General features: G+C 40.9%; 1 protein-coding gene and 1 pseudogene across 6 annotated transcripts in view; one reads left to right on the top strand and one right to left on the bottom strand.

The window, feature by feature from the left end:
* The window catches only part of BCKDHB (branched chain keto acid dehydrogenase E1 subunit beta), a 290,212-nt gene that overhangs the window by 153,495 nt on the left and 111,133 nt on the right, over window positions 1–25,584 (bottom strand). The gene's annotated exons all lie outside the window — the stretch shown is intronic.
* LOC118929030 (40S ribosomal protein S26-like) lies at window positions 10,101–10,438 on the top strand (annotated as a pseudogene).

The raw sequence follows: 25,584 nt of genomic DNA, 5'->3' as shown, positions 1-25,584 counted from the left end.
TAAGAAGTGACGCAGACATAGAGAACCAGCCCTCAAAAGTGGAAGCCCAGACCCCACTGTGGTGTCTCATTTCTAATCTGGCTACTCTATATTTGTCCCGGGAAGTTTGCAAACAGAAGCTGGTCTTCCTGTGCTCTCAAGCTGGGCCTCAGTATCCCTTGGACAACCAATCTTGCTGGCCACCTGAGGGAACTTTCGATGTTGGCCTCCTCACCGACTTAACTAATTATTGCCATTGAAGCGGAAAGTAGAGTAAAATCCCATATGTGCAGGCTTTTTGAACTCTGCGCACCCGCCCAAATTTGTGTGTTAAGTGTACTCCTTCCCAAGTTTTGTTAGTCCAGGCCTCCGCCAAAAACCGCCAATCTCTACCCCTCCTATTACTGGGAGGCTCTTCTATGACAGACTCAGCGGAAGATCTCAGCTACCCCCCTTCCCGCTCCTCCAAGCCCACTGCAGGGGCCAGCTCCCTTCCTCAATGTATCTATCCTCCATCTTGTTCTCCTTCTCTTCCGGTTTCTCCACCACCTTGTTCTCCTTCTCTTCCAGTTTCTTCACCATCTCGTTCTCCTTCTCTTCCAGTTTCTCCACCATCTTGTTCTCCTTCTCTTCTGGTTTCTCCACCACCTTGTTCTCCTTCTCTTTCAGTTTCTCCACCATGTTGTTCCCCTTCTCTTCCAGTCGTGCCGCCATCTTGCTCCACAAGTGCCGACTCCACTTTGGATAAAACAGATAGAACTCCCCCATTCCCCAGTCCCCTGCCTTCAAGCTCCGCATCAATTCCCAAGTTGTATCCCCCACTGCCAAAGTCGCCCCCTCCATCCCCTCCTTTGAACCCACTGCTGTCTTACTCACCACAGCTGGCACCCAAATGGTCCAGCCCTCCTGTAACCCACTCTAAGTCACAGCAGTCTCAAGCTCACGTGATAGCTCCTCTGAGAGAAGTAGCGAGGGCTGAAAGAGCAGTGCAGGTTCATGTTCCTTTTTCTCTGGCAGACTTATCCCAAGTAGAACAGCGATTAGAGTCCTTTTCCTCCAACCCCGTAATGTTCGCTAAGCAGTTTAAATATCTCACTTGAGCTTACAAGCTCACCTGGCACGATGTGCATGTAGTCCTCCAATTCACTCTAACCCCAGAAAAATATAACCGTGTCACGGCAGCAGCACAGCACTGTGCCAATGAAGCCCATGCCACAGATGAATGGAAACCTATAGCAGGGAAGCTGTTCCTCTACAAGAACCCATGTGAAATTATAATACTCCCAAGGGTGAAGCGTTCCGGGATCGCACAGTTCGCTACTTATTAGCAAGTATGAACTCAACCGCCCAAAAAGCTATAAACTATGATAAGCTTAAAGAGATTACCCAGAAGCCTGACAAAAACCCGTCAGAATTCCTCAAGTGCCTAAAAGAAACTCTAAGAGCTTTTACTAAAATTGACCCGGCCTCAGCATTAAGTTCCTCTGTCCTAGTCATAACTCAGTCAGCTCCCGACATCAGGCGCAAGCTTTAAAAAGCTGAAGATAGTCCCCAAACCCCTCTAAGAGGCCTAGTAGATATAGCATTTAAAGTTTTTTGTGCCCAAGAGGATGAGAGCGAGAAGAAGTCAGTTGCCCGAATGGCAGAACAGACTCGCACCATAACAACAGCTGCTCTGCAGCCAGCTCATAGAGATCATCAGAGTATCCCTGAAGATCAACTCGAACCTCCAGGCCCTTGTTTTCAGTGAAGTGAAGAAAGGCACTGAGCACGGAAGTGCCCCAACCAACCATGCAGACCGACCAGACTGTGCCCCAGCTGCAGTAAGCAAAGTCATTGAAAAGTAGACTGTCCACTCAGAGATAGTCCTCCTCCGGCAGCAGAGCCCCATGGGGGGCAGACGCCCTCAAAAGACTACCCTTCAGACCTGCTAGGCATCCTCGAAAACTGAAAACACCTAGACTCAGACACCTGATCACCCTCGCCAAGCCCAGGGCCAAGCTGTAAGTAGCAAGTAAGCCCATCTCCTTCTTGGTAGATGTGGGGGCTACCTACTCTGTTCTCCCCCCTCCTTTAAAAAGCCTTTGAACCCTGCCAAGGTCTCCGTAATTAAAGTCATAAAAACCCTCTCCAAGCCTTTAGAGATGAGCCCGGTAGCCTGCACCTTCCAAAGCATCCCGTTTACCCATTCCTTTCTAGTCATGCCTTCCTGTCCTACCCCTCTGTTAGGACGGGATTTGCTCTATAAGTTAGGAGCCTCTATTTCCCTCCCACCTTTTAAATGCTTACAGGACGCCAGAAACTCCCTCATTGCTTTGGTTGGCGAAGGAGAGTTAGATGATGGTAACCTGAGTCCCCTGACTTCCTGGACTGCTGTCAATCTGGTTGTGTGAGACATCTTCACCCCTGTGGTGGCAACCCACCACACCCCAGTTTTAATACGCCTTAAAGACCCATCCCGCTTCCCCTCTCGGCCTCAATTTCCTATTTCACAGGCTCATCGAACGGGACTACAGCCTACTGTTAATTGTCTACTCCCGCAGGGGCTTTTAGTACCGACTAACTCTCCATGCAATACTCCCATCTTGCCAGTAAAAAAAGCCTTCTAGAGTGTATTGCCTCATTCAAGACCTCCAAATAATTAACAAGGCTGTTATTCCCTTACACTCAGTAGTGCCTAACCCATATACTCTTCTGTCTCAGGTCCCTTCCGGTTCCTCTCATTCTACTGTAATGGACCTTAAAGATGCCTTTTTCACTATACCTCTCCACTCAGACTTGCAGGTGCTATTTGCCTTTACGTGAGAAGACCCTGACACCTGTCGATCTAGACAACTGACCTGGACAGTTCTACCTCAAGGTTTTAGAGATAGCCCCCATCTTTTTGGACAGCGCCTGGCAGAAAACCTCTCGCGACATTCAACAGGCAAGAGTACTCTCCTCCAATACGTAGATGAACTTTTACTTTGCAGCCCCTCAAAGGAGGCCTCAGTCCTGGACACCACATCCCTTCTTAACTTCCTGGCAGACATGGGATACAGGGTATCCCCTGCCAAAGCACAGCTGTCTCTACCTCAAGTCACATACCTCGAGCTAACTCTAACTCCCACCACTAAAGCCCGGACGGCAGACCAAGCGGCTGCAATTAAAGCTCTCCTGCCACCAACTTCAAAAGCTGAGATACTATCCTTTCTAGGATTAGTAGGGTTTTTCAGACACTGGGTGCCTAACTTTGCCCTTCTGGCCAGAGCGCTTTATGTGGCTGCCACAGAGACTCCTACTAGGCTGCTGACTTCACCCACCGAGGTGGCTTCTGCTTTCAATCAGTTGCAAGATGTGTTGCTTTCATCCACCCCCCGTTGATGCTCCCCAACTTAACTAAGCCCTTTACTCTATATACAGCAGAGAAGGCAAGAGTGGCAACCGGAGTGCTAGTACAGCCAGTGGGGCCGGGGTACCATCCCGTTGCCTTTCTCTCCAAACAGTTAGATACCACTGCCAGGGGGTGGCAACCTTGCCTCCAAGCCCTGGCAGCTGCGGGAAGTCTGGCCCAAGAAGCCCTGAAATTAACCCTCCAACAGCCCATTACTGTGTATTCCCCACACCAGTTACAGGATCTTCTGAGTCATAAATCCCTGGCCTCCTTGAGTCCTTCAAGGATACAAGAATTCCACCTTCTGTTCATTGAACAGCCACAGGTAACCCTACAAGTTTCTCCACCCCTTAACCTAACCTCCTTGCTTCCCATCAGTGATCAAGCAGATCAGCCCACTCATTCCTGTGTAGAGATTGTAGAAGCTCTTAGAAAACCTAGAGAGGGCCTACAGGACGTGCCCCTCAAAGACCCTAACTTGACTTTTTTCGTGGACGGAAGCTCAGTGGAGTGATGGGGTGCGAAGGGCAGCCTCTGCAGTGGTGACTCTGTCACAGGTGATAGAAGCAAACCTACTCCCATCTGGGACCACCTCCCAGAAAGCCAAATTAGTAGCTCTTACCCGGGCATTACAGCTGGCAGCTGGGAAGAGGGCCACAATTTATACTGACTCTAAATATGCCTTCCTAATTACACACACTCATGCTGCGATTTGGAAAGAAAGGGGCTTCCTTACCACTAAGGGAACCCCAATCATCAATGGTAGGGCTATCAGCTGCCTGCTACAAGCCCTACAAGACCCCAAAGAAGTGGCCATCATGCATTGTAAGGGACATTAGACTGCAAACGATCCAGTAACCAGAAGTAATGCGTTGGCAGATGCCACAGCCTGAAAATTAACACCTGGGTCGGGGCAACCCTCTGTGCTGTTTCTTTCCCCCTCTCTATTGCCCCAATACCCCGATAATGAACGGCAACTGCTTCTACATCAAGGAGGGATGTTGAGAGATCAGGGATGGATTTATCTCGGGAGATGAATTACCCTCCCCCAAGCCCAAAGCAGAGATGTCATATCCAAAATTCATCAGTTTCTACACATTGGGCTGGAAGTCATGCACCAGTTTCTCTCCCCCATATTTGCCCCTTATGGTCTCTGCAAGGCCATAGATCAGGTGCACCAAGCCTGCACAATTTGTCATCGCGTCTCATCTCAAGGTGCTCTGAAGATCCAGATGGCCCTCCACCAGATGAGAGGAACAATCCCTGGACAGGACTGGCAGGTTGATTGCACCCACATGCCTAAGCATAAAAAGCTCCGGTATTTACTAGTTCTGGTTGATACCTTTTCAGGGTAGATTGAAGCCTTCCCCACCAGCCAAGAGACAGCTTCAGTAGTAACACAGACATTGGTGGCGTATATCATCCCCTGCTTTGGCCTGCCTGCCTCACTACAGTCAGACAACGGGCCTGCTTTCGTCTCTCAGATCACTCAGCTAATAGCAGAGGCTCTCAATATCACCTGGAACCTCCATATACCCTACCACCCCCAATCGTCGGGTAAGGTCGAAAGGGCTAACGGTCTCTTAAAAGACCAACTAACTAAGCTGTCTCTAGAGGTAAAGCTCTCATGGCCCGATCTTCTCCCCATTGCTCTTGCTCAGCTGTGTGCTGGTCCCCCCGGGGACCGGCTAGACTAAGCGCATTTAAGCTGATGTATGGCAGGCCCTTCTTACTAAACACAGGCCTGCCCGCTACCTCTCCTCCTTTAGCCTCCCACCTTCCTTACTTTACACTGTTGAAACATCTTCTTAGAGAACAGGCATACCAGCTCCTACCCCAACCTACATCATCCAACAACCCAGGAGATGTAGTGATCCTTCAGCCAAGAGACAAGGTATTCCTAAGAAAACTCCAGCCAAAATCTCTCCAACCCCACTGGACAGGGCCTTATACAGTAATCCTCACTACACCCTCAGCAGTCAACTACACGGGCATTCCTCCTGGTATCACCTTTCTAGGCTCAAACAGGTACCCAGACATGATGAGCGGGTGTCTTGTGAGGTGAGTCCTCTTAAGCTGTGGGTTAGTCGTGTCAAGTACAACCAGCCAGATGAATAGCTCAGTAGTCTCCAGGCAGAGTTATTCTGCATGGAAGTTTAAGCTCCAACTCTTTATGGAATCAACCGAGAAGTAGGCACCCAAAGTTGCCCACGTGTAAGTTGTCAGGGACCGATTCAAATACCAGTACACACAGACATCTTAAACACTTTCTCAAACCCTATGCTGTGCTTTTGTATGACCAAATCTCTGACATGTATTTTCCAGTCCGACATGTATGAGAGATGTCATCCTGAATTAGACACATGTAGAATTCATGCAGTAGAAAAAAACAGCAAGAAGAGTCTCTGACAACATGTTCTTCAGAATACAAGATAAGCTATACATTACCATTAGTGACCCATGAGATCCACGCTGAGAAAATGGAGTACAGGGCAAGCTATGCAATAGTTACCAATGGTCCCCACAGGGCACAGTATACATCAAGAGGGAATGGACCACTGTAAATCCCACTCTCATGGAAGTTCTTAAACACCCAGGCACAGGTATCAAGTAATATTCTAAAAACAGAACAGGCACTAAAACAGAAGATTCAGTCGGACCTCTCTCTACGACCAGCAGGAGCACCACTTTCCTAGGCCGGAGTCATTAGAGAAACAGTGCGGTTTCTTAATGTTTCACATATACTCAGCAATGTGTCTGATTGTTTCCTCTGCACCTCCATCCAACGCCCCCCGGTGGCAGCAGTTCCCGTTAGTTTTTTCCAGGCTCAACCAGTAAACTCTGAAAATGAATAAAAGTACACCTTGGAGTCTTTTTAAATTTCTTTTTCATGCTCTGCCTTGCCATATCAATTCCAAAGCAGATTCTGCTGGGTTTGCCTCCATAGTTTGTCCAAAATCTGACTGCTGGCCCTACTGCTGTTACCCTGCTCATGCTCCAAACTATTAGCATTTCTCACCTGGGGCAGGAGCTTCTGAACTATACTGCCTCAGCCTCTGCCCTCTTCTTGCCATAGGCAGAGTTGATCCTTTCAAACAGTAGTCACATCATATCCCTTCTAGTCTCAAAAAGTCTCAATGGTTTTGTAAGATAAATTTCAATAAATTCTAACCGAAATAAGCAGGTGAAGAGAGGCAACAAATGGCCAGGCAGTTTATTTGAATGCAATCTCTGGGTGATGTTCCTCGGTCTGAAACACAGGTCGGGGAAGTCACACCCAGCAGGGCAGGCAGCAAGTTTTTAAAGAAGGCAGTGGGAGGGAGAGCAAAGGTGTACAGTGGTTTGAGGATTGGCTCACTTAGGGTACGTGGGGGTCTCTCATTGGCCTTTATCCAGGTACTGGAAAGTTACCACTAATCCTTTAGCTTGGGGGAAGGGCTCTAATTGGGAGTGTTATCAGGCTCTGGAATGTTGTCAGACTGGAACCTGTTGGTCTCTTCGCCTCGTGAGGCCTGAGCTTGTCCATCAGGCTCACCCCTTCCCCTAGTGCCTCCATCCTTACATTCCAGCCTTTTGGTCATGATGGGCAATGACTCGATCTGGCTACTTCCGGCTGACAGGGGGCGTCATGGGGAGGGGGGTTTAAGGCTGGTTGATGGCCGGAGGAGGCTCAGTCGGGAGGGGCGAGTACTTGTGCAGCAACAGTTGATTAACTTTTATGTGTGAAATTTCTGCCATGCGCTGTTGAAGGAACTTGAAAACACATGGGGCAATTAAGAGTAAACCACAAACTGTTATTAAGGGGCCTGCCAACATTAAGTTTTTATTTTTCCTAAGCAGCTTCTCTGAATTTCTATCCATTTAAAAATACAAAAACAAAAACACAACTTCCTTTCAAGCCAGACAGCACCTCAAAGTCTGACTAACTCTGGGCCCAACACTGCTTGTTAACTTGGAGATCACTTTCTGACTCATTTGAATGTGGTCTGTATCTGAGCAGCAAAATCCATTGAAGTCCACAACATTTAACTACTGTTCTTAGTCCTGGGGAGTCTCAGGAAAAGCAGTTCTGCTTAGAAGCTCCTGTTTTACATCACTGTGACAACTGAGCTTGGTTATGAGGAGAAGTCAGACAAAGGGTAGGGACAGAGTTGAATGACAAAAGAAACTCCTCTGGGGCGAAGTACAACACGGCTCTCCCAAAGGCTATAAAAAGGACCCACTGCAGGACAAATTCAAGGAAACTAATCAGTGGGAGCAACGGGGCTTTTTTATTCTTCCCTTTCTTTGTTTTAACTTTCTGTTGAAAGATAACATATACGTGAAAAAAAGTGCACAGTGTTTTGCTCAATTGTAAAAAACAGAACGTGTATAAAACTGAAAATATATTTTCAAAAAAATAGAACCATACTGAGAACAAGAAACTGTTACCAGCAACTTGTAGCCCTCGTACCCTCTCTTCCAATCATGAACCACCATGATAATAACAGTCCTGACCTACAACACCGTAGTTTTGTCACTTGTGAACTTTATATAAATGGATTCCTATAGTATGTACCTATTTGTATATGACTTTTTCTTTAACTCAAATTGACTGTGTGATGAAACACATTGTTACATTAAAGTTTTAGTTCACTTGTTTTCATTGCAAAACAATATTCTACTCTATTATTTTTCCATCCTCTATTTGATGTGCATTTAGGTAATTTACACTGTGAAGCTACTAGAAACAGTGCACCCACGAATATTCTTGAACTTACCTTTTGTAATTTTCTGTTGGGTATATATACAGGAGTGGAATTGCTGGGTCACAGGATTCAGGCAGAAAATGCCAAGCAATTTTATTTTTCTAATGGTTGTAGCAATTTATATTCCCAACAAGAGTACATTAGGTATGGGCTGCTCCACACCCTAATCAACACCAGGTACCAGGGGCATTCTTCACTTTACAAGAATGGTCTCCTCAGTGGCCCCATGTCACAGTTTCTTTCTTCTTGCTGTTGCTTTATTTCATTATTTATACAAACGAGAGCACCTAATTTACCATTAATCTACTGACCATTGGTACAGTTCTGCCTTTTCCAGAATGTCATAAGACTGCAACCACACAGAATGTGGCATTGTCAAATTAGCTTCTTTTTTTATTACATATTTTTTGTTATGTATCTTGGAGTTGATATCCTATATTACATTGGTTTCAAGTATAGAACATAGTGATTCAACATTTATATATGCTATTAAATCCTCACCACCATTACTGCAGGTACTGTCAATATAGAAGGATGTTACAGAACCATTGGCTATATTCTCTATGCTGTATTTTCATCAGTGACTAATTTATATTATGACTGAGATTTTATGCATCTTTATCACCATCTCCTATTTCATCCACCCACTCCAACCCAACCCTTCCCCACAGTAACCACCAGTCACTTTAGTGTCTATGAGTCTACTGCTGTTTTGTTCATTTTGTTTTATTTTGTTTTGTTTTTAAATTCCACAGATAAGTGAAATCATACGGTATTTGTTTTTCTCTGCATGGCGCATTTCACTTAGCATTAATACCCTCTAAGTCCACCCATATTGTCACAAAAGGCAGGATTTCTTTCCTTTTTATGGGTAATATTCCATTGTGTGTATGTACAGCCTCTTTATCTATTCATATATTCATGAATACTTTGATTACTTCCATTACCTTGGCTATTGTAAATAATGCAACAATAAACACAGGTGTGCATGTATCCTTTGGAAAGAGATTTTTTCCTTGGGTAAATTTCTAGAAGTGAAATTACTGGATCATACGTATTTCTAGTTTTAGTTTTTTTGAGGCACCTCCATACTGCTTCCCATACTGGCTGCACTAACTTACATTCCCATCAAGAGTGTAAGAGGATTCCCATTCTCCGCATCCTTGACAACACTTGTTATTTCTTCTCTTTTGGATAGTGGCCTTTCTGACTGGTGTGAGATGATATCTTACTGTATTTTTGGTTTGCATTTCCCTGATGATTAGTGATGTGGAGCATCTTTTCATGTGCTTGTTGGCCATCTGTATTTCTTCTTTGAACAAATGTCAGTTCAAGTCCTCCACCCAGTTTTTAATTGGGTTATTTGTTTTTTTGGTGGTGAGTTGTATGAATTGTTTATATATTTTGGATGTTAGCCCCTTATGAGGTATCCTATTTACAAATACCTTCTCTCATACTTTAGATTGCCTTTTTGTTGTGTTGATTGTGTCTTTTGCTGTATAGAATCTTTTTAGTTTGATGTAGTCCCACTTCTTCATTTTTGCTTTTGTTTCCCTTGCCCAGGGAAACAAGTCCAGAAAAAAATTGCTCATACTTACATTCAAGAGATTTTTGCCTGTTTTCCTCTAAGAGTTTTATGTTCTCATGTCTTATATTTAGGTTTTCAATCCACTTCAAGTTTATTTTTGTTTATGGGGTTAGGTAGTAATGCAGTTCAATTCTCTTGCAAGTAGCTGTCTGGCTTTCCCAACACCATTTATTGAACTATTCCCCATCATATATTTATGGTTCCTTTATGATATATTAATTCACCATATACACGTGGGTTTACATCTGGGTACTCTATTCTGTTGCATTGATCTATGGGTCTGTTCTTGTGCCAGTACCACACTATTTTGATTACTGTAGCTTTGTAGTAGAGCTTGAAGTCAGGGAGCATAATACCCCCCGATTTGATCTTCTTTCTCAAGATCGCTTTGGGCTCTCTCAGGCCTGAGAACATGACCAAGAGAAAAAGGACCAATAGAAAGGGCTGTGGCCATGTGCAGCTTATCCACTGGACTAACTGCACACAATGTTTGCCCAAGGACAAGGCCATTAAGAAGTTTGTCGTTCAAAATATAGTAGAGGTCATTGTTACCAGGGGTATTTCTGAAGCGAGTGTGTTCAACACTTACGTGCTTCGTAAGCTATATGCTAAGCTACATTACTGTGTGAGATGTGCAATTCACAACAAGGTAGTCAGGAATCATTCTTGTGAGGCACAGAAGGACCAAACACCCCACACTGATTTAGACCTGTGGGTGCTGCTCCATGACCTGCACCAAAGCCCATGTAAAGAGCTAAGTCCTAAAGAACTGTAGAAAAACTACTGCAAGCAAAAAAAAAAAAAACATTAAATGGAAATTATACTTAAAAAAAGATTGTTTGGCTGATTGGGGTGTTTTGTGGTTCCATCTGAATTTTAGAATTATTTGCTATGTATAGCTCATTGAAAAATGCTGTTGATATACAGATAGGGATTGCATTGAATTTGTAAATTGCTTTTGGCAAGATGACCATTTTGAAAATATTAATTCTTCCTATCCCTGAGCATGGGATAGATTTCCATCTATTTGTGTCTTCCTCAATTTCTGTTATCAGTTTCTTATAGGTTTTAGAGTACTGGTCTTTCACCTCCTTAGGTTTATTCCTAGGTATTTATTCTGTTTGATGCAACTGTAAATGGAACAGTTTTCCTGAATTCTCTTTCTGCTAGTTCATTGCTAGTGTATAGGAATGCATCAGATTTCTGTATACTGATTTTGTATTCAGTGATTTTGCTGAATCCAGTTACTAATTCTACCAGTTTTTTGGTGGAGGTCTTAGGGTTTTCTATATACAGCATCATGTCATCTGCAAATAGTGACAATTTTACTTCTTCCTTACCAATATGAATGCCTTTTATCTCTTTATCTTGTCTGAACGCTGCAGCTAGGGCCTCCAGTATTATGTTGAGTAAAAGTGGTGAGATCCTGTCTTGTTCCTGATTATAAAGGAAGTGCTTCAGCTTTTCACCATTCAGTATGATGTTAGCTGTGGGTTTGTTGTATATGGCCTTTATTATGCTGAGGTACAATCCTGCTAAACCCATTTTGTTGAGAGCCTTTATCATGAAAGGTTGTTGAATTTTGTCAAATGCTTTTTTTTCTTAATTTTTTATTAAGGTACTATTGATATACACTCTTATGAACATGAAAAAACAATGTAGTTACTACATTTACCCATATTATCAAGTCCCCACCCATACACCAATGCCATCACTGTCTATCAGTGTAGCAACATGCCAGATTCACTATTTGCCTTCTCTGTGCTACACTGTGTTCCCCATGGCCCCCACACCCTGCGTACTAAACATAACACCCCTCAATCCCCTTCTCCCTCCCACACCACCCGCCTTCCCCGCCCCTCCCCTTTGGTAACCGCTAGTCCCTTTTGGAGTCTGTGAGTCTGCTATTTTGTTCCTTCAGTTTTGCTTCATTGTTACACTCCAAAAATGAGGGAAATCATTTGGCACTTTTTTTCTCCGCATAGCTTATTTCACTGAACATAATATCCTCTAGCTCCATCCATGCTGTTGCAAATGGTAGGATTTGTTTCTTTCTTATGGCTGCATAGTATTCCATTATGCATATGTATCAACCCTTCTTTATCCATTCATCTACTGATGGGCACTTAGGTGGCTTCCATATCTTGGCTATTGTAAATAGTGCTGCAATAAACATAGGGGTGCATATGTCTTTTTGAATTGAGAAGTTGTATTTTTTGGGTAAATTCCAAGGAGTGGGATTCCCGGGTCAAATGGTATTTCTGTTTTTAGTTTTTTGAGGAACCTCCACATTGCTTTCCACAATGGTTGAACTAGCTTACATTCCCACCAGCAGTGTGGGAAGGTTCCCTTTCTCTGCATGCTCGCCAGCACTTGGTGTTCTTAGTCTTTTTTATGCTGGCCATCCTTAATGATGTGAGGTGATATCTCATTGTGGTTTTAATTTGTATTTCCCTGATGATTAGTGATGTGGAGCATCTTTTCATGTATCTGTTCGACATGTGAATTTCTTCTTTGGAGAATTGTCTCCTCATATCCTCTGCCCATTTTTCAATCGGGTTATTCGCTTTTTGGATGTTGAGGCATGTGAGTTCTTTATATATTTTGGATGTTAACCCTTTGTCAGATATGTCATTTACAAATATATTTTCCCATACTGTAGGATGCCTTTTTGTTGTTGATGGTGTCCTTTGCCATACAGAAACTTTTTAGTTTGATATAGTCCCATGAGTTCATTTTTGCTTTGTTTCCCCTGCTCAAAGAGATGCATTCAGGAGGAAGTTGCTCATGCTTATATTCAGAAGATTTTTGCCTATGTTGCCGTCTAAGAGTTTTATGCTTTCATGACTTACATTCAGGTCTTTGATCCATTTTGAGTTTACTTTTGTGTATGGGGTTAGACAATAATCCAGTTGCATTCTCTTGCATGTAGCTTTCCAGTATTGCCAACACCAGTTGTTGAAGAGGCTGTCATTTCCCCATTGTATGTCCATGGCTCCTTTATCGTATATTAATTGACCATATATGCTTGGGTTTATATCTGGGCTCTCTAGGCTGTTCCGTTGGTCTATGGGTCTGTTCTTGTGCCAGTACCATATTGTCTTGATTAGTGTGGCTTTGTAGTAGAGCTTGAAGTCAGGGTACATAATTCCCCACACTTTATTCTTCCTTTTCAGGACTGCTTTGACTTTTCAAGGACTTTTGTGGTTCCAAATGAATTTTAGAACTATCTACTCTAATTTGTTGAAGAATGCTCTTGGTATTTAGATAGGAATTGCACTGAATCTGTAGATTGCTTTAGGTAGGATGGTCATTTTGACAATATTAATTCTTCCTCTCCATGAGCATGGGATGTGTTTCCATTTATTGGTATCTTCTTTAATTTCTCTCATGAGTGTCTTGTACTTTTCAGAGTACAGGTCTTTCACTTCCTTGGTTTGTTTTATTCCAAGGTATTTTATTCTTTTTGATACAGTTGTGAATTGAACGGTTTCCCTTTCTCTTTCTTCTAGTTCATCGTTAGTGTATAGGAATGCAACAGATTTTGGTGTATTAATTTTGTATCCCGAAACTTTGCTGAATTCAGGTATTAGATCTAGTAGTTTCAAGTGGATTCTTTAGGGTTTTTTATGTACAATATGTCATCTGCAAACAGGGACAGTTTAACTTCTTCCTTGCCAATCTGGATGCCTTTTATTTCTTTGTAATTTTCTTACTGCCATGGCTAAGACCTCCAAAACTATGTTGAATAGAAGTGAGGAGAGTGGTCATCTTGTCTTATTCCCAAACTTAAAGGAAAGGCTTTCAGCTTCATGCTGTTAAGTATAATGTTGGGGGTTGTCATATATGGCCTTTATTATGTTGAGGTACTTGCCCTCTATACCCATTTTGTTGAAAGTTTTTATCATGAACAGATGTTGAATTTTGTCAAATGCTGTTTCAGCATCTATGGAGATGATCATGTGGTTTTTGTCTTTCTTTTTGTTGATGTGATGGATGATGTTGATGGATTTTTGAATGTTGTAATACCCCGGCATCCCTGGGATGAATCCCACTTGATTGTGATGGATGATCTTTTTGATGTATTTTTGAATTCGATTTCCTAATATTTTGTTGAGTATTTTTGCATCTATTTTCATCAGGCATATTGGTCTGTAATTTTCTTTTTTTCTGGTGTCTTTTCCTGGTTTTGTTATTAGAGTGATGTTGGCCTCATAGAATGAGTTTGGGAGTATTTCCTCCTCCTGTACTTTTTGGAAAACTTTAAGGAGGATGGGTATTAGGTCTTCACTAAATATTTGATAAAATTCAGCAGTGAAACCATCTGGTCCAGGCGTTTTGTTCTTAGGTAGTTTTTTGATTGCCAATTCAATTTCCTTGCTGGTAATTGGTCTTTACAGATTTTCTCCTGAATCAGCCTTGGAAGGTTGTATTTTTCTAGAAAGTTGCCCATTTCTTCTAGGTTATCCAGTTTGTTGCATATAATTTTTCATAGTATTGTCATAATTCTTTGTATTTCTGTTGTTTCCATAGTGATTTTTCCTTTCTTATTTCTGATTCTGTTTATGTGTGTAGACTCTCTTTTTTCCTTGATAAGTCTGGGTAGGGGTTTGTCTATTTTGTTTATTTTCTCAAACAACCCTTGGTTTCATTGATTTTTTTCTGTTGTTTTACTCTTCTCTATTTTATTTATTTCTGCTCTAATCTTTATTAATGCTCCTCCTTCTACCTTAGGGTTTCATTTTTATTTTTCTAGTTTCTTTAGTTGTGAGTTTTAGATTATCTGGGACTGCTCTTGTTTCTTAAGTAGGCCTGTATTGCTATGTACTTCTTTCTTAGAACCACTTTTGCTTATCTCACTTATTTTAAACCATTGTACTTTTGTTTTCATTTGCCTCCATGTATTGCCTGAATTCTGTTTTGATTTGTTCATTGATCCATTGATTATTTAGAACATGTTATTTAGCTTCCATGTATTTGTAGGCTTTTTTGTTCATGTGACTGATTTCTAGTTTCATACTGCTGTGATCTGAAAATTTTCCTGGTACAATTTTAATCTCTTTTTAATTTATTGAGGCTCTTTTTGTGTCCTAATATGTGATCTATCTGGAGAAAATTCCATGTGCACTTGAGAAAAGTGTGTATCCTGCTGCTTTTGGATGGAATGTTCTGTAAATATCTGTTAAGCCCATCTGTTCTAACGTGTCATTCAACATCTGTTTCCTTAATTTTTCTGTCTGGATGATCTATCCATTGATGTAAGTGGGGTGTTAAAATATCCTAATATGACTGTGTTGCTATTTCTCCCTTTAGGTCTGTTAGTATTTGTTTTACATATTTAAATGTTCCTATGTTGGGTGCATAGGTATTTACAATTCTTATATCATCTTGTTGAACTGACCCCTTTATCATTATGGAATGTCTCTCATTACTTTCTTTGTCTTGAAGTCTATTTTGTCTGATATAAGTACTGTTACTCCTGCTTTTCTCTCCCTATTATTTGCATGAACTATCTTTTTTCATTCCTTCACTTTCAGTCTATGTATGTCTTTAGGTCTGAAATGAGTCTCTTGTAGGCAGCATATACATGGGTCTCATTTCTTATCCATTCTGCTACCCTGTGTCTTTTGATTGGTGCATTCAGTCCACCTATATTTAAGGTAGTTATTGATAGGTATGTACTTATGGTTATTTTATTGTTTTCTGGTTGTTTTTGTAATTCTCCTCTAATCCTTTCTTCCTTATATTCTATTGTTATGTGACAGTTTTCTTTACTCTTGTAAATGGATTTATTTTTTTAAATTTGTTGTGTATCTATTACAGGCTTTAGGTTTCTGGTTACTCTAAGATTTATAGACAGCTTCCTAACTATCTAACAGTCTATATTACAATTATGGTCATTCTATTTCAAACACAATTTAAAAGTACTTCTTTTTTATTCTTTTCCTCCACTGCACAAGTGTGCTGGCTGGCACAGGTGCACCATGAGACACTGAGTTTGAGAGTTTAGAGCTGGCTCCCACAAGCACTTGTCCAGGTGAGCTGAGGGAGGGCCTGGAGGGCCAGGAAAGCCGGAGAGCTGAGAAAGTGTCTGCCCTCTCTACGTGTCACAAAATCAGACTGCTGCTGGGCCGAGTGGCTGGGCAGGGCAGGTACACAGTGGAGCACCACTGCAGGGCCGGGCTGCCTGCAAGGGAGGTGGGAAGTTTAGAGCTGGCTCCCCCAAGCACTGACCAAGAGAACTGATGGCAGACAAGGAGAAGTGGGAAAGTGTCATCCCCTCCCTGTTTGCCAGCTGGCAAAGTCAGACCACTGCTGAGCAGAGCAGGAGGGTGGGCAAGTGCCCACAGGAGCACCTCCATGGGGTTGAGCCACTAGTGAGGAAGACAGAGCTTTTTGGAGCTGGCTCCCAAGGGCATCCGAAATTTGGGCTGAATAAGGGCTGGGAAAGCATTGTTTCCTTGCCCTTTCTTCTCTGGAAAGAGCTCCCTCCAACTCCCACCCCTCTGCAACACTTTCCACTGCTGGTAAATCTTTTAAACTGCTCCCTCTGTGTTGGGCCTCAGTGAGACAGACAGGGCATGCGGGTCCTCCTCAAGGGAAAGGAATCTCAGCCCCCAGAGTGCTCCAACTCTCAGGTGTCCAGCCCCATTAATCACCAAAGCCCACTGCAATGTGGACTCTAGCAGAACAGATCTCCAGGGCCAGGTATGCCAGATTCCTGAGTATTTATCCCCCTCTCTACTCCACTCCTCTCCCTCCTGCTTATGGGCTGAGACGGAGTAAGGGCTTGGGTCCAGATCTGTCTCCCATTTTACCCTTCTCTGTGTGGGTCTCTCTCCTTCCCCAGGTGTAGACGGTCTGTTCTGCAGTCTTCAGGTCATTGTCAAGGTGAGCTGTATTTGCTGTAGTTGCTCCCTAGGAGTGTATGTGGGAGGAAGTGTTCAACTGCCATCCTACTTCACATCTTTTTGCTGCCTTGTGCATTATAGTTTTAATTTCCATGTCCTAATGATTAAAGCAATTGAGCAATTTTTCGTGTATTTATTGGCCATCTGGATGTCTTCCTTTGTGAAAAGCCTTCTCAAGCCTTTTGCCCAGTATCTATTGGGATACATGGCTATCTACATGGATATACATGTGGCTGTTTTTCCTTTTGATTATAGCAGTTCTTTATATTTCAGGGTAAAAATTTCCATCAGTTTCTCCAAATCTATTTACTCTCCTATTGGAGCCCTTTGAGGACTAAATATTTTAATATTAATGTCCAGTTTTATCATCCTTTTTAATATGTGTTTGTGTTTTTTTGTTTTGTTCAACAAATCTTTGCCTACCCAAGATCATAACAATATTCAGTGATCCTCCCAAGACCTTTATGATTTTTCTTTCATAATTAGATCTGCAGTCCACTTGGAATTGATGTTTGAGTGGTTAAGGATTAACATAATTGGCTTCCACAGTGCCCGACAAACCAGCATCATTTATTCAGCATCACCTTTTCCTCTCTGAATTGCACTGTCACCTTTGTCCTGAATCAGATGACCAACTCTGTTTTTGGACTCTTTAGTCTATTCCACTGATCCATTTGTCTACCTTTATACCAATACAATATTGTAATTACTATAATGTTACAACACATTTGATAATTAAGTCCTTCAGCTCTCTTCAAGACTGCCTTACCTATTCTTAACCCTATAATCAATTAACATGGTATGTGCTTCAGTTTGTTTGAATCTTATTAACTGCCTGAATAATGTTATGATTTTGTGCATAAAGTTCTCACATACGAATCACTCAGTTTCTCCCTTAATATGACTTTTTAATGTTTTACAAACATTACCAGTTCTCTTAAAAGTTCCCTCTAGCATGACTTTAGCTGAATCCTGAAACTTGTGATATGCATCTTCATAACCATTCAGTTCAATAGAAGTACTAATTCCTGTTTATCTTAACAACCCATGGGTAAATGTAAATTATTTAATTTGTAGGAAGTTGGGACTTTTCCAGTTGTCTTTTTCTAACTAGATTCCAGTATTGTCAGACATACTCTAAAGGACTTGAAACTTTTGAAATTTGTTAAGGTTATGTTTATGTCCCAGCATCTGGTCAATTTTGACAAATGTTTCATATTCAATTGAGCCAGACTTCTTTGGTAACAATTTCATGATGTATATAAATATCGAATCACTACATTATGCACTTGAAATGAATACAATATTGTAGGTCAATTATTCTTCAATAAAAAAAGATGATTTCTTGCACATCTGGATATACAATGAGGACAGACTTATTAACTGTGTGCTCAGATCTTCTATATATTTACCATTATCTCTTTGATCAATTTTTAAGAGGGATGTCAAAGTCTCCCACTATGATTGTGGATATGTCTATATCTCCTTGTAGTTTCATATTTTATTTGTTTTATACATCTTAAAGCCATACTACACTATTTAGGGTGGAAGATTTAAGACTGACATCTTCATGGTGGACTAATTCCACTAGAATTATGAAATGTTCCTCTTTATTTCTAGTTGTGCTTCTTGCCTTAAAAACTTTATTTGAAGTTAGTACAACTACATAAATATTTTCTGTCCCTTTCAACTTTTCTGTGTCCTTATATTTAAAACATGTGTCTTTTAAGGTGCATGCTTTTGGTGGTGTTTTTTAATCAAGTCTGACAATCAGGATTTCACTAGGATCATTTAACCCATTTGCATTTAATTTAATTACATATATACCTGGGTATCTGTCATCTTACTGCTTCCTATTGACACCTGTTTTTTGTATACATTTTCCTTTCTTTTAGTTTAACCAAATATTTGTATTAATCTACAATTCCCTTTTTACCTTTCTGGATTTACTTTCACTATTTCAGTTGCTAACTCTACAGGTTACAACATGTATCCTTGACTTATTATAATCTAATAAAAATTTAACACTTAATCCTAGAACAGAAAATTAAGCCCCTATAAGCCCATCCTGACTTTCTTCCAGGATCATTTTTTCCTTTTAAGTAACTCCTTTATAAGTGTTTGTTTTAGTGAAAATGTGCTGGTGATGAATTCTCTCAATTTCTATTTGCCTTAACTTTTTCTTTCATCTTAACTTTAAAAGTATCTTTGCATTGGGTATAGAACTCTAGCTTGGCATTTTCAGCAATTTAAGATGTCACTCCACTGTGTACACGGATATGGTCTTCTTTCAATATATCCTTCTTATAGGTATCTTGAGTATGTTGATGATATTGTTTCTGACCAATTCATTATCTCTTCTCCTTCTGGAATTCAAACTGTATGTGGGACAGACCTTCCAATCAGATCCAAGTGTGTTTTATGGTCTTTTCTGTTTTAGTCTTATTTTTTTCAGTTTACTTCAGTATGGACATTTTCTATTAACTTGCCTTCTACTTCATCTAGTACTATCATCTACTAAGCCCAATATGTGTAAATATGTCAAACTGTTTTGGCTTCTACAATATCTGAAACACACATACACACATTCTCTAGGATAATTCTCTATCTTCTTACTTCTTTTGTTCCCTTTCCTCTATGTTCCTGTGGGGAAGTTGGGGTTCCTATGGCCAGGATCCTCACTGAACTAAAAACCACCTGATGATGTAACTGGCCTGTTGCTAGGCTACCGCCTCCACCCCCATAGGCAATAAGCTATTATTGCACAATACAGAGAGCTCAGCCCAGTGCTCTGGGCAGAGGCAGAGATGCTAGTGCTTGACCTACCACCAGGAGAGGTAGCCGGGTAATAAACCCTTTCACCCCAAGAACGTTTTACCATCATTTTCTTTGGTCACATTGAATCCATATGTGAACTTGCTGAAACCCATTGGCAAGACAGTTCCTAAACATAATAATCACAAAGTCTTTGTCTGCTAACTCCAATATCTGGATCACCTGTGTTTCTGCCAGTGTTTGTATTTTCTCTTGGTTTTTTGAGCAAATGGTCCTACCTCTTCATATACTTAACCTTTTTTTAAAATGCTGATTCAGAGGTTCCAGATGATGGGAAAACTGACTTCCTGTTCTGCTGGGTAGACAGAGCAGAAGGTAAATTGCATTAACCCAGTAAGGATCTGATATGGGTAGAGGCTGTGTTGTGGATTTGGGAAAGTTTGATCTACTTCTGATTTGCATCCAATCCTAAGACCAGACTCCACCGCTTTTAATTGAGAGTGTGAATGGTATTTATCAGTTCAACCTTAACCAATGGCTCAGCTTTTCAGGTATTTTCTGCTTAGTTCCCACCATACATAGCTTTGGAATTTGGCAAATATCTTGAGAGGCAAGTCAACTGTGTGTTTACGACCTCTTAAGTTTCCAATTCTGTCATTACAGTCCAATGAAGGGTGAGTTCTACACACCTGAATAACTGGCTTCTCGCTGAGGCTTAATTAGCAGATGACACCAAGGAAAAAGCAGCTGCAGATCACTGTAGATTCACCACTCATTTCAGAGCATTCAGCTCTCATCACGGATGTTCTTGAGCCACTCCACCTTTACCCATATCCCCACTCCCCAGAGCAGGTCTCTGTCACCTAAGCACCTCAAAACTGAGGATTTCTATTCCACTTGCGAAGGCTTCTAGCTTAGCTTCTAATTACCAGGTTCGGAACTGAATAGATAAATTGGTTACAGTTTTTAGGTCCACTCAAGTCTCTAATTTCGTAGCTTCCCTGAGAAAATTCAAAAACTTTGTTTGTTTCTCTTTGCCCAAGCAAATTTTCAGGCTTATAATGCCCAAGCAATGCTTCAAGGCTTAAGCAAAAAGTATGACTATGATTTTAAATCATAGTTAAATTCAGATTAAAATAACCAATTCTCAACTGTCCCCAAGTCATATTACTATGCACAGTATGCTAATGTATATGTCCAATAAATCATTATTACCTTTAACAGGTCTTTCTTGATTAGGTATTCCAAAAGATGCACTTTGGTGTTCAGTTTAACATGTAATGAATAAAGCTGATAGATATAAATTTGTCAGAAGACATTTGTCATAAAACACAGCGCTAACCCAACCAAATATGGCCAATTAATATACAATAAAGGAGCCATGGATATACAATGGGGAAATGACAGCCTATTCAACAGATGATGTTGGCAAAACTGGACAGATACATGTAAGAGAATGAAACTGGATTATTATCTAACCTCATACACAAAAGTAAACTCGAAATGGATCAAAGACCTGAATGTAAATCATGAAACCATAAAAACTCTTAGAAGACAACATAGACAAAAACCTCTTGAATATAAACATAAGCAACTTTTCCTGAACGTATCTCCTGGGGCAAGGGGAAAAAAAAATCAAAAATGAACAAATGGGAATACATCATGCTAAAAAGCTTCTGTACAGCAAAGGACACTATCAGCAGAAAAAGAAGGCATCCTACAGTATGGGAGAATATATTTGTAAATGACATATCTCACAAGGGGTTAACATCCAAAATATATAAAGAACTCATAGATTAAAGATGGCAGCGTGAGAAAAAAGACAGAGGCTTCCTCCTAAAACCGTATACAATTAGAAAATATAGTTGGTGCAACTAATCCGGAGAGAGCAACAGGAAAGAGAACTGCGCCACACTGCACACACCTGGAGAAAAGAGCAGAACTCACCGACTGCGGTACTGTACCAGAGCCGTAGCCCAGTAGGACCCAAGCTCTTCCCCCACCCCAGCTCATCGGCAGGTGTAAGAGAAACAGAACAGGGAGGGAGTGGAAGGCCTGGGACTCCTGTATACCTAGCTCTGGAGATCTGCTCTGGGAGCACAAACCTACATTTCATGGAGCTTTCATGAGACTTGCATGACTACCGGGTTGGAAAGTTAATATAGGGAGAATTCCTGGAGAGACTGAGATTCCAGCTGCTTGTGGAAAGCAGGGATCCATATCCAGCTAATCTGGGACAAAAGCTTATACCTGTGTGCTCGGCCCACAGGTTCAGGCAGTAGAGGCAGGCATAGCAGCAGGGAAGAAAAAAACAGCTCTTTCCTCCCCTCAGGCACCAAAACCGCTCCCCTGGGACCCCCAACATTGTTTCAGGGGCTGAGCAGCTCCAGATTAGAGCTTCTGGACACTAGAGGGCACCATATACAAATATGAAGCACCAAAGGAACCTGGTCCAGAGTAAATTATTAATATAACTCTGGAGAAAGACTTAAATGACATGGACCTCATGACTCTTCCTGAAAGGGAGTTCAAAATAAAAATCAACATGCTAATAGAGGTACGGAAAGACATCCAGGAATTCAGGAATGAATTCGGGTCGGAGATCCAATCGTTGAAGAACACAACGGAGGGTATTAAAAGTGGGTTGGATATGGTGGAGGACATGATAAATGAAATAGAAACTAGAGAAGAGGAATACAAAGAACCTGAGGCCCACAGAGAAAAAAGGATCTCTAAGAATGAAAGAATATTGACAGAACTGTGTGACCAATCCAAACAGTACAATATTCGCATTATAGGGACACCAGAAGAAGAGGAGAGAGAGAAAGGGAAAGAAAGTATCTTTGAGGAGGTAGTTGCTGAAAACTTCCCCAATCTGGGGAAGGAGATAGTCCCTCAGGCCATGGAGAACCACAGATATCCCAACACAAGGGACCCAAGGAAGAAAACACCAAGACATAAAATAATTAAATTGACAAAAATCAAGGATAAGGACAGACTATTAAAAGCAGCCAGAGAGAGAAATAAAATCACATACAAAGGAAAGCCCATCACGTTAACATCGGACTTCTCAGCAGAAACCTTACAGGCCAGAAGGGAGTGGCATGATGTATTTAATGCCATGAAGCAGGAGGGCCTGGAACCAAGATTACTTTATCTGGCAAGATTATCATTTAAATTTGAAGGAAGGATTAAATAATTTCCAGATGAGCAAAAGCTGAGAGAATTTACCTCCCACAAACCATCTCTACAGTCTATTTTGGACAGACTGCTATAGACAGAAGTGTTCCTAAGGTTTAATACCTGTTACCAGAGGAAATAAAACCACACCAAAGAAAGTAGAACAGCTAATTACTAAGCAAATGCATAATTAAAATAACTATCCCCAAAGTCAATCAAGGTATAGACAAAGAACACAGAATATGATACCTAATACATAAAGAATGGAGGAGGAAGAAAAAGGAGGAGGAAAAAAAAGAACCTTTACATTGTGTTTGTAACAGCATATTAAGAGAGGTAAGTTAGACTCTTAGATAGTAAAAAAATTAACCTTGAACTTTTGGTAACTATGAATCTAAAGCCTGCAATGGCAATAAGTACATATCTTTCAATAATCACCCTAAATGAAAATGGGCTGAATGCACCAATCAAAACACACAGAGTGATTGAACGGATAAAAAAGCAAGACCCATCTACATGCTGCTTACAAGAGACTCACCACCAACCCAAAGACATGCACAGACTAAAAGTCAAGGGATGGAAAAAGATAATTCATGCAAACAACAGGGAGAAAAAAGCAGGGGTTGTAGTACTAGTATCAGACACAATAGACTTCAAAACAAAGAAAGTAACAAAAGATAAAGAAGGACATGATGTAATGATAAAGGGGTCAGTCCAACAAGAGGATATAACCATTCTAAATATATATGCACCCAACACAGGAGCACCAGCATATGTGAAACAAATACTAACAGAACTAAAGGAGGAAATAGAATGCAATGCATTCATTTTAGGAGACTTCAACACACCACTCACTCCAATGGACAGATCCACCATACAGAAAATAAGTAAGGACACAGAGGCACTGAACAACACACTAGAACAGATGGACCTAATAGACATCTACAGAACTCTACATCCAAAAGCAACAGGATACACATTCTCCTCAACTGCACATGGAACATTCTCCAGAATAGACCACATACTAGGCCACAAAAAGAGCCTCAGTAAGTTCAAAAAGACTGAAATTCTACCAACCAACTTTTCAGAAAACAAAGGTATAAAACTAGAAATAATTGTATAAAGAAAGCAAAAAGGCTCACAAACACATGGAGGCTTAAAAACATGCTCCTAAATAATCAATGGATCAACAACTAAATCAAAATAGAGATCAAGCAATATATGGAAACAAATGACAACAACACAAAGCCCCAACTTCTGCGGGATGCAGCAAAAGCAGTCTTCAGAGAAAAGTATATAGCAATCCACACATATTTAAAGAAGGAAGAACAATCCCAAATGAATAGTCTAAAGTCACAATTATCGAAATTGGAAAAAGATGAACAAATGAGGCCTAAAGTCAGCAGAAGGAGGGACATAATAAAGATCAGAGAAGAAATAAATAAAATTGAGAAGAATAAAACAATAACAAAAATCAATGAAACCAAGAGCTGGTTCTTCGAGAAAATAAACAAAATAGATAAGCCTCTAGCCAGACTTATTAAGAAGAAAAGAGAGTCAACACAAATCAACAGTATCAGAAACGAGAAAGGAAAAATCACGACGGACCCCACAGAAATGCAAAGAATTATTGGAGAATACTATGAAAACCTATATGCTAACAAGCTGGGAAACCTAGGAGAAATGGACAACTTCCTAGAAAAATATAACCTTCCAAGATTGACCCACGAAGAAACAGAAAATCTAAACAGACCAATTACCAGCAACGAAATTGAAGCGGTAATCAAAATACTACCAAAGAACAAAACCCCCGGGCCAGATGGATTTACCTCGGAATTTTATCAGACATACAGGGAAGACATAATACCATTCTCCTTAAAGTTTTCCAAAAAATAGAGGAGGAGGGGATACTCCCAAACTCATTCTATGAAGCTAACATCACCCTAATACCAAAACCAGGCAAAGACCCCACCAAAAAAGAAAATTACAGACCAATATCCCTGATGAACATAGATGCAAAAATATTGAACAAAATATTAGCAAACCGAATTCAAAAATACATCAAAAGGATCATACACCATGACCAAGTGGGATTCATCCCAGGGATGCAAGGATGGTACAACATTCGAAAGTCCATCAACATCATCCATCACATGAACAAAAAGAAGGACAAAAACCACATGATCATCTCCACAGATGCTGAAAAAGCACTTGACAAAGTTCAACATCCATTCATGTTAAAAACTCTCAGCAAAATGGGAATAGAGGGCAAGTACCTCAACATAATAAAGGCCATCTATGATAAACCCACAGCCAATATTATATTGAACAGCGAGAAGCTGAAAGCATTTCCTCTGAGATCGGGAACTAGACAAGGATGCCCACTCTCTCCACTGTTATTTAACATAGTACTGGAGGTCCTAGCCACGGCAATCAGACAAAACAAAGAAATACAAGGAATCCAGATTGGTAAAGAAGAAGTTAAACTGTCACTATCTGCAGATGACATGTTACTGTACATAAAAAACCCAAAAGACTCCACCCCAAAACTACTAGAACTGATATCGGAATACAGCAAAGTTGCAGGATACAAAATCAACACACAGAAATCTGTGGCTTTCCTATATACTAACAATGAACCAACAGAAAGAGAAATCAGGAAAACAACTCCATTCACAATTGCATCAAAAAAAATAAAATACCTAGGAATAAACCTAACCAAAGAAGTGAAAGACTTATACTCTGAAAACTACAAGTCACTCTTAAGAGAAATTAAAGAGGACACTAACAGATGGAAACTCATCCCATGCTCGTGGCTAGGAAAAATTAATATCGTCAAAATGGCCATCCTGCCCAAAGCAATATACAGATTTGATGCAATCCCTATGAAACTACCAGCAACATTCTTCAATGAACTGGAACAAATAATTCAAAAATTCATATGGAAACACCAAAGACCCCGAATAGCCAAAGCAATCCTGAGAAAGAAGAATAAAGTAGGGGGGATCTCACTCCCCAACTTCAAGCTCT

Source organism: Manis pentadactyla, chromosome 12 (assembly GCF_030020395.1).
Source record: "Manis pentadactyla isolate mManPen7 chromosome 12, mManPen7.hap1, whole genome shotgun sequence".
Taxonomy (NCBI): domain Eukaryota; kingdom Metazoa; phylum Chordata; class Mammalia; order Pholidota; family Manidae; genus Manis; species Manis pentadactyla.
This window is presented reverse-complemented; position numbering and strand designations above follow the sequence as displayed.